At 40.8% G+C, this 8,028-nt stretch overlaps 1 pseudogene; it reads right to left on the bottom strand.

The window, feature by feature from the left end:
- Window positions 1–317: 317 nt before the first annotated feature.
- Window positions 318–1,157, bottom strand: LOC124606049 (annotated as a pseudogene).
- Between the last annotated feature and the right edge of the window lie 6,871 nt (window positions 1,158–8,028).

Genomic DNA, 8,028 nt, shown 5'->3' with positions numbered 1-8,028 from the left:
GTTGAATGGTATGAAGTCTACTGAGAGCAGAATATGAGCTGAGAGTAAAGCAAAAAGAGATAAAACATATGGAGGAGTGGCAGATAAAGCAACAAGCTTGGCCTCAACTTTACACACCTCATAGTAAAAGAAGTGAAGAAATTTGCTCCCTTGCATGCAGTGGTGGCTCATAGCTAAAAAAAATGGGGCAGTGCTCTAGAAAATTGTGTAAATGGACATATATAAAAAGGATATTTATCCAGAAACTTGATAAAATCCCAAAAGAACAAAATCAAAGATTTTACTTACTAAATTGTTACACTTCAAACTTGATCTATTCATTTAAAAATGAAATCTGTTCTTCTTGTTTTGAATTGCACAAAAAGATCAACAATTTTGTCCTTGATCTTGAGATAACAAATGAGGAAATTTTTCTCAATTGAAAATAGCACAAACGCATTTCATTTTTCTGAATCCTCAGCACTTCTTAAAAATTCTTACTTTCTTTTCGATGTTGAAAGGCAGCGTTCTGCCTGTAATGTAGTCATGGGAACTGTCAAGAGGATTTTTATCAGTTCATTTTTTTACTAAAACATCCCCTTTGTAAGAGTACTTTTCAAGATAAGTTTTAGCAGCTCAATGAATTTGCAACACTTGTGAATATCAGACTTACAATAGAATACATTCAGTTCAGTTTCAAGCTTTTCTTTGTCAATCAAGGAATATGCTTCAGTTCTCAGAGGATGTTCATTCTTTAAAGCAAATGATGCATTTTTGTTGAACAATTTAGCAGCCTCTAAGTCTCTGGTGGAAGATTATCAAACTCACATACAGTCACTCACTTCCTTAACTTCTGCCCTGATAGTCTTTGAAGAATTCTCTCTGTACTTTGAATTTTTTGGTATTAAAATAGCAGTTTTGAAATTTGTTATATATTCATCAACTTCAAAAAATTAATTTCTTGAGACTGCATTTTGTTATAACGTATCTGAACATTAGATGTAATCTGATGAAAAACCTCTAATTGAAACTGAAACTATCAACATTCAGGTATTTTAAAATTCCTGTTGCTTCTGAGATGGTTTGATGTGTACTTGATGTTGAGTGAATTTCAGTAACGTGGTTTTTAGAGGTTACAAATAATCATTAACTCTGTTTATGGTCCAAATGTTGAAGTTTCACCTTGTAAGGAATGTATGTGGAATACTGATGTCCACATTGGCATCCACAAAAGGGAGAGGGGGACCACTTGCTCCCTCCTGTAATCAGGGTACAGATGTTTCATTCATTACTGAATTCTCTCAGATTTCTAGCATTCATTGACTGTGACTCCACTAAATGGCAGATTTAACATTGCTGACTATGAAGGGAAATATTGCAGCTTTAGCAGTCTCTCACTATATATTCAGTTCCCCATCAACCATGGACCTTGCAGTTGGTGGGGACGCTTGTGTGCCTCAGCGATACAGATAGCCATACTGTAGGTCCAAACACAATGGAGGGGTGTATATTAAGAGGCCAGACAAATGTGTTGTTCCTCAAGAGGGGCAGCAGCCTTTTCAGTAGTTGCAGGGGTAATAGTCTGGATGATTGACTGATCTGGCCTTGTAACATCAACCAAAACAGTCTTGCTGTGCTGATACTGCAAACAGCTGAAAGCAAGGGGAAACTACAGCCACAATTTTTCCCGAGAACATGCAGCTTTACTGTGTGATTAAATGATGACGACGTCCTCTTGGGTGAAATATTTACAAAGAGATAGAGGGGCTGGCCAGTACTTACCTCAGCTCAGTACAGCCGATACATACACAAAACAGAACACAAAATTTTTTATCCTAGCTTTTGGAACTTGGTTCCTTCATCAGGGTGGAGAGAGGGGAAAAAAGGGGAAGAAGGGAAAGTGGATTCAGTTACTGACAACCCAGGTTATGAAGCAACAGGGGAAAGGTAAACAGGGAGAGTAGCAAAGATGGAGGCATGAGTGTCAGAGGGAAGCCAAAGATATTCTACTGTAAGTACTGTGCCAGCTTCCAACCAAAGAGGATGCATACAGAAGTAAAGAGGTATATAGTATAAAGATAAACACAACTATCTAGGATGAAAAGATGTGTGAATGGCTAAAGAGGAAAGGGAAAGGGGAGAAGACTGAAGAGTAAATGGGAGTGAGGTTGGTTAATGTAGGTTCAGTCCAGGGTGATGGCGGGATGAAAGGATGTGTTGGAGTGCAAGTTCCCATCTCTGCAGTTCCGAAGGACTGGTATTGGGTGGGAGAAGCCAAATGGTACGTACAGTGTAGCAGGTTCCTAGGTCCCTAGAATTATGCTGGAGGGCATGCTCTGCTACTGGGTATTGGACATCTCCTAGGCGGTCAGCCAGTTTAGTTGTCATCATACCACTGTAAAAGGCTGTGCAGTGCAGGCATGTCAGCTGATAAATGACGTGTTGTTTCACATGTGGCCCTGCCTTGAATTGTGTATGTTTTACCAGTAGTGAGGCTGGAGTAGGTGGTTGTGGGAGGATGCATGGGGCAGGTTTTGCAGCAGGGTCGGTTACAAGGGTAGGAACCACTGGGTAGAGAAGGTGGTCTGGAAATATTGTAGGGTTTGACAAGGATGTTACAGAGGTTAAGGGGATGACGAAAGGCAACTCTGGGTTGTGTGGGGAGAATATTGTCCAGGGATGATCTCATTTCAGTGCTTGACTTGAGAAAGTCTTATCCCTGGTGGAGTAATTTGTTGATGTATTTGAGGCCAGGATAATATTGGGTGACAAGGGGGATGCTTCTGTGTGGTCTGGGGGTAGGAACATTGTTGTTGGACAGGGAGGAATGTATTGCTCGGGAGATCTGTTTGTGGACAAGGTCTGCAGGATAGTTGCGGGAGAGGAAAGCACTGGTCAGGTTATTGGTGTAATTGTTGAGGGATTTGTCACTGGGGCAGATACATTTGCCACGAATACCTAGGCTGTAGGGAAGGGAGCGTTTGATGTGGAATGGATGGCAGCTATCAAAGTGAAGGTACTGTTGTTTGTTTGCGGGTTTGATGTGAACATAGGTGTGGATGTGAGCTTCAACAAGATGAAGGTCAACATCCAGGAAGGTGGCTTGGGTTTTGGAGAAGGACCAGGTGAAATTCAGATTTGAAAAGGAATTGAGGTTATGGAGGAAATTAAGGAGTGTTTCTTCACCATGAGTCCAGATCACAAAGATATCATCTATAGACCTATACCAGGAAGCAGCTGTTGGGTCTTCAGGAAAGCCTCTTCCATGCGGCCCATGAAAAGGTTGGCATAGGATGGAGCCATCCTGGTTGCCATGGCTGTTCCCCTGATTTGCTTGTAGGTCTGGAATTCAAAAGTGAAGTAATTATGGGTGAGGATGAAGTTGGTGAGTATGATAAGGAACAAGGTTTTTGGAAGATCTTCGGGTGGGCATTGGGAGAGGTAGTGTTCAAGGGCAGAGAGACCATGGGTATGAGGGATGTTTGTGTAAAGGGATGTAGCATCTGTAGTGACAAGAAAGGTTTCAGGTGGGAGGGGAGTGGGAATGGATTTGAGGGGTTCTAGGAAGTGGTTTGTGTTTTTGATGTAGGATCGGAGTCTGCGGGTGATAGGTTGGAGGTGTTGATCTACCAGAGCTGAGATACATTCTGTTGGGGCTTTGAAGCCTGCCACAATGGGACAGCCAGGATGATTCTCTTTGTGGATTTTGGGTAATAGGTAGAAGGTAGGGGTACATGGCTCAGGTGGAGTGAGTAGGTCTATGGAAGCCATTGTGAGGCCTTGTGAGGGACCTTGGATTTTTAGGATTTTCTGCAGCTCAGTCTGGATGGAGGGAATGAGATCCTGGGTAACAGCTTTGTAAGCTGAGGTGTCGGAGAGTTGACGCAGTCCTTCTGCCACATACTCCACACGGTCAAGTACCACAGTTGTGGAGCCTTTATCTGCTGGGAGGATGACAATAGAGGGGTCTGTTTTCAGCTCGTTAATGGCACGGGATTCAGCTGGGGTGATGTTGGGGGTTGTTGGGATGTTCTTCAAGAAGGACTGGGAGGCAACACTGGATATGAGGAATTCCTGAAATGTCTGCAAGGGATGGTTTTGGGGGAGGAGAGGAGGATCCCTTTGAGAGGGTGGTCAGAACTGTTTTAGACAGGTTTCAACACTGGGTCTAGTATTTGTGGGCTGTCTTTGAGTGGTGAATTGATATTTCCAGTTGAGGTTCCGGGTGAATGAGAGGAGATCTTTAACCAGGGCAGTGCGGTTGAATTTAGGTGTGGGGCTAAAGGTTAAACCTTTTGATAGAACTGATGTCTCTGGAGGAGAGAGGGATCTGGATGAGAGTTTTGGAACTGAATTGGGACTGGTTGTATGTGGCATTTGACCATGGTTATAGTTGATATTTGGTCTGTGTGGGGTATGTGCTGGGATTGGGAGACTGAGTAGGGTGGCTAGGCAAGGTTTGTTGGCTATGAGGGGGGTTTGTTGAAGGTGCTGTTGTGGTTGGTGTTTGTGAGGGATAGGGAGAGGGACCCCACTTCTTAGGTGTTGACTAGCACTGTGGATAGTTTTTCAGGTGGTCTTTCTTTGGTACTGAACATCACCAACACATTTGGGTAAGTTAAAGTTAGATATAGTGGAAATTAGTGAAGTTCGGTGGCAGGAGGAACAAGACTTCTGGTCAAGTGAATACAGCGTTATAAATACAAAATCAAATATGTGTAATGCAGGAGTAGATTAAATAATGAATAAAAAAATAGGAATGCAGATAAGCTACTACGAACAGCGAAATGTATGCATTATTGTAGCCAAGACAGACAGGAAGCCCACACCTACCACAGTAGTACAAGTTTCTATGCCAACTAGTACCACAGATGATGAAGAGATTGAAGAAATGTATGATGTGATAAAAAAAATTATTCAGATGGTTAAGGGAGCCAAAAATTTAATAGTCATGTGGGACTGGAATTTGATGGTAGGAAAAGGAAGAGAAGGAAAAGTAGTAGGTGACTATGGACTGGGGGTAAAGTATGAAGGAGGAAGCTGCCAAGTAGAATTTTGCACAGAACAAAACTTAATCATAGCTAACACTTGGTTTAAGAATCATGAAAGAAGGTTTTATATGTGGAAGAGGCCTGGAGACACTGGAAGGTTTCAGATAGATAATATAATGGTAAGGCAGGGATTTAGGAACCAGATTTTAAATTGTAAGACCTTTCCAGGAGCAGATGTGGTCTCTGATCACAATTTATTGGTTATGAACTGCAGATTAAAACTGAAGAAACTGCAAAAAGGTAGGAATTTAAGAAGATGGGACCTGGGTAAACTGAAATAACCAAAGGTTGTTGAGAGTTTCAGAGAGAGCGTTAGGAAATGATTGACAAGAGCAGGGGAAAAAAATACAATAGATGAAGAATGGGTAGCTTTGAGATGTGAAATAGTGAAGGAGACAGAGGATCAAGTAGGTAAAAAGACTTGGGCTAGTAGGAATCCTTGGGTAACAGAAGAGATACTGAATTTAAGTAATGAAAGGAGAAAATATAAAAATGCAGTAAATGAAGCAGGTGAAAAGGAATACAAACGTTTAAAAAATGAGATCAACAGGAAGTGCAAAATGGGTAAGGAGGGATGGTTAGAGGACTAGAGGACAAATGTAATGATGTAGAAGCATTAATCACTGGGGGTAAGATAGATACTGCCTACAGGAAAATTAAAGAGACCTTTGGAGAAAAGACAACCACCTGTATGAATACCAAGAGCTCAGATGGAAAACCAGTCCTAAGCAAAGAAGGGAAAGCTGAAAGGTGGATGGAGTATATAAAGGGTCTATACAAGGGTGATGTATTTGAGGGCAGTATTATGGAAATGGAAGAAGACATAGATGAAGATGAAATGGAAGATGATATACTGCATGAAGAATTTGACAGAACACTGAAAGACCTGTCGAAACAAGGCCCTGTCAGTAGACAACATTCCATTTGGTGAGCAAGATGTATGAGAGAGGCAATATACCCTCAGACTTTAAGAAAAATATGATAATTCCAACCCCAAAGAAAGCAGGTGCTTACAGGCGTGAAAATTACAGAACTATCAGTTTAATAAGTCATGGTTGCAAAATACTGACAAGAATTCTTTACAGACAAATGGAAAAACTGGTAGAAGCAGAGCTCGGGAAAGATCAGTTTGGATTCTGTAGAAATGTTGGTACACGTGAGGCAATACTGACCCTACAACTTATCTTAGAAGATAGGATAAGGAAAAGCAAACCTATGTTTCTAGCATTTGTAGGCTTAGAGAAAGCATTTGGTAGTGTTGACTGGAATACTCACTTTCAATTTCTGAAGGTGACAGGGGAAAATACAGGGAGCAAAAGGCTATTTACAATTTGTACAGAAACCAAATGGCACTTATAAGAGTTGAGGGGAAAAAAGGGGAGCAGTGATCTCCAGTGTTATTCAGTCTGTATATTGAGCAAGCAGTAAAGGAATCAAAAGAAAAATTTGGAGAAGAAATAAAAACTTTGAGGTTTGCTGATGACATTGTAATTCTGTCAGAGACAGCAAAGGACCTAGAAGAGCAGTCAAACAGAATGGGCTGTGTCTTAAAAGGAGGATATGAGATGAACACCAACAAAAGCAAAATGAGGATAATGGAATGAAGTCAAATTAAATCAGGTGACAATGAAGGAATTAGATTAGGAAATGAGACACTTGAAGTAATAGATGAGTCTTGCTATGTGGGAATCAAAATAACTGATAATGGTTGAAGTAGAGAGGATATAAAATGTAGACTGGCTATGGTAAGGAAAGGGTTTCTAAAGAAGAGAAATTTGCTAACATCAAGTATAGATTTACGTGTCAGGAAGTCCTTTCTGAAAGTATCTGTATGGATTGTAGCTATATATGGAAGTGAAACATGGATGATAGATAGTTTAGACAAGAAGAGAATAGAAGCTTTTGAGACATACTGCTACAGAAGAATGCGGGAGAAGAGTAATTTGTGGCACAGCTTGAGTAGAAGAAGGAATCGGTTGATAGGACATGTTCTGAGGCATCAAGGGATAACCAATTTAGTATTGGAGGAAGCATGGAGAGTAAAAATCGTAGAGGGAGACCAAGAGATGAATACACTATGTAGATTCAGAAGGGCATAGGTTGCTGTAGTTACTCAGAGATGAAGAGCCTTGCACAGGATAAAATGGCATGGAGAGCTGCATCAAACCAGTCTCTGGACTGAAGACAACAACAACAACAAGAACAAATCTTGAGTTTTCTTAGTTGTCACTCTGTTCATGGGAAATTATGCCGATTCTTTGGTGCAGCTGCAGCACTGGAACTTTTCTGCAGTCAAGATGGATCTAAACCTTTACAGAACAGTGCCAAAATTACTATTTCAATCTTTTTATATCATTTCTTCATCCAGCTCTTATCGTGGTTGGGAAAGGATTCAACTGCCAGTTTCCAACACATCATAAACATGGCACCCACGTATGTGTAAGTCATCCATTCCAGACTCTCATAAGGGTGTCCTTTCTGCACAGTGGAATCGTGACAGTAGTTTACCATTTGACTGTGAACAAAGAAAACTGAAGTTGGCTTGTTGATTCTATATTCTGTTTTAAATGACAGAGTTATGTATTGTAGTACAATGGTAAGAGCATAGGTATGCTACACTGTGTATACATTTATATTTAATCTACAAACACAAACACATCATTCGATAAAATCAAATACTGTTTTCTGTGCTGGAAGAGAGGGAAGAAAATGTGGAATTTCAAGGTCAAAAAATGGACTCTACAGGATTAGGATCTTCTCAAAGTCCATAAGTGCTACACAGTGCCTCACGCAGTCACAGAGCTATGAATTCTGCATCCAGTTGGCAACTGCACAGTAATGTGAGAAACTCGAGGGACGAGGGTTACCTTGGTGCAACCCTAGACTGCTCAAAGTAGATATAGATGGGATCAAAATTAAATACGCCTTTTTTAAAGTTTATCCTCTTTGTCACTTCAAGGGATATTAATTTTGTTGCTGTCCAGCAATTCTGACTTTT

The sequence above is a fragment of the Schistocerca americana genome, chromosome 3, assembly GCF_021461395.2.
Source record: "Schistocerca americana isolate TAMUIC-IGC-003095 chromosome 3, iqSchAmer2.1, whole genome shotgun sequence".
In the NCBI taxonomy this organism is placed as follows: Eukaryota; Metazoa; Arthropoda; class Insecta; order Orthoptera; family Acrididae; genus Schistocerca; species Schistocerca americana.
This window is presented reverse-complemented; position numbering and strand designations above follow the sequence as displayed.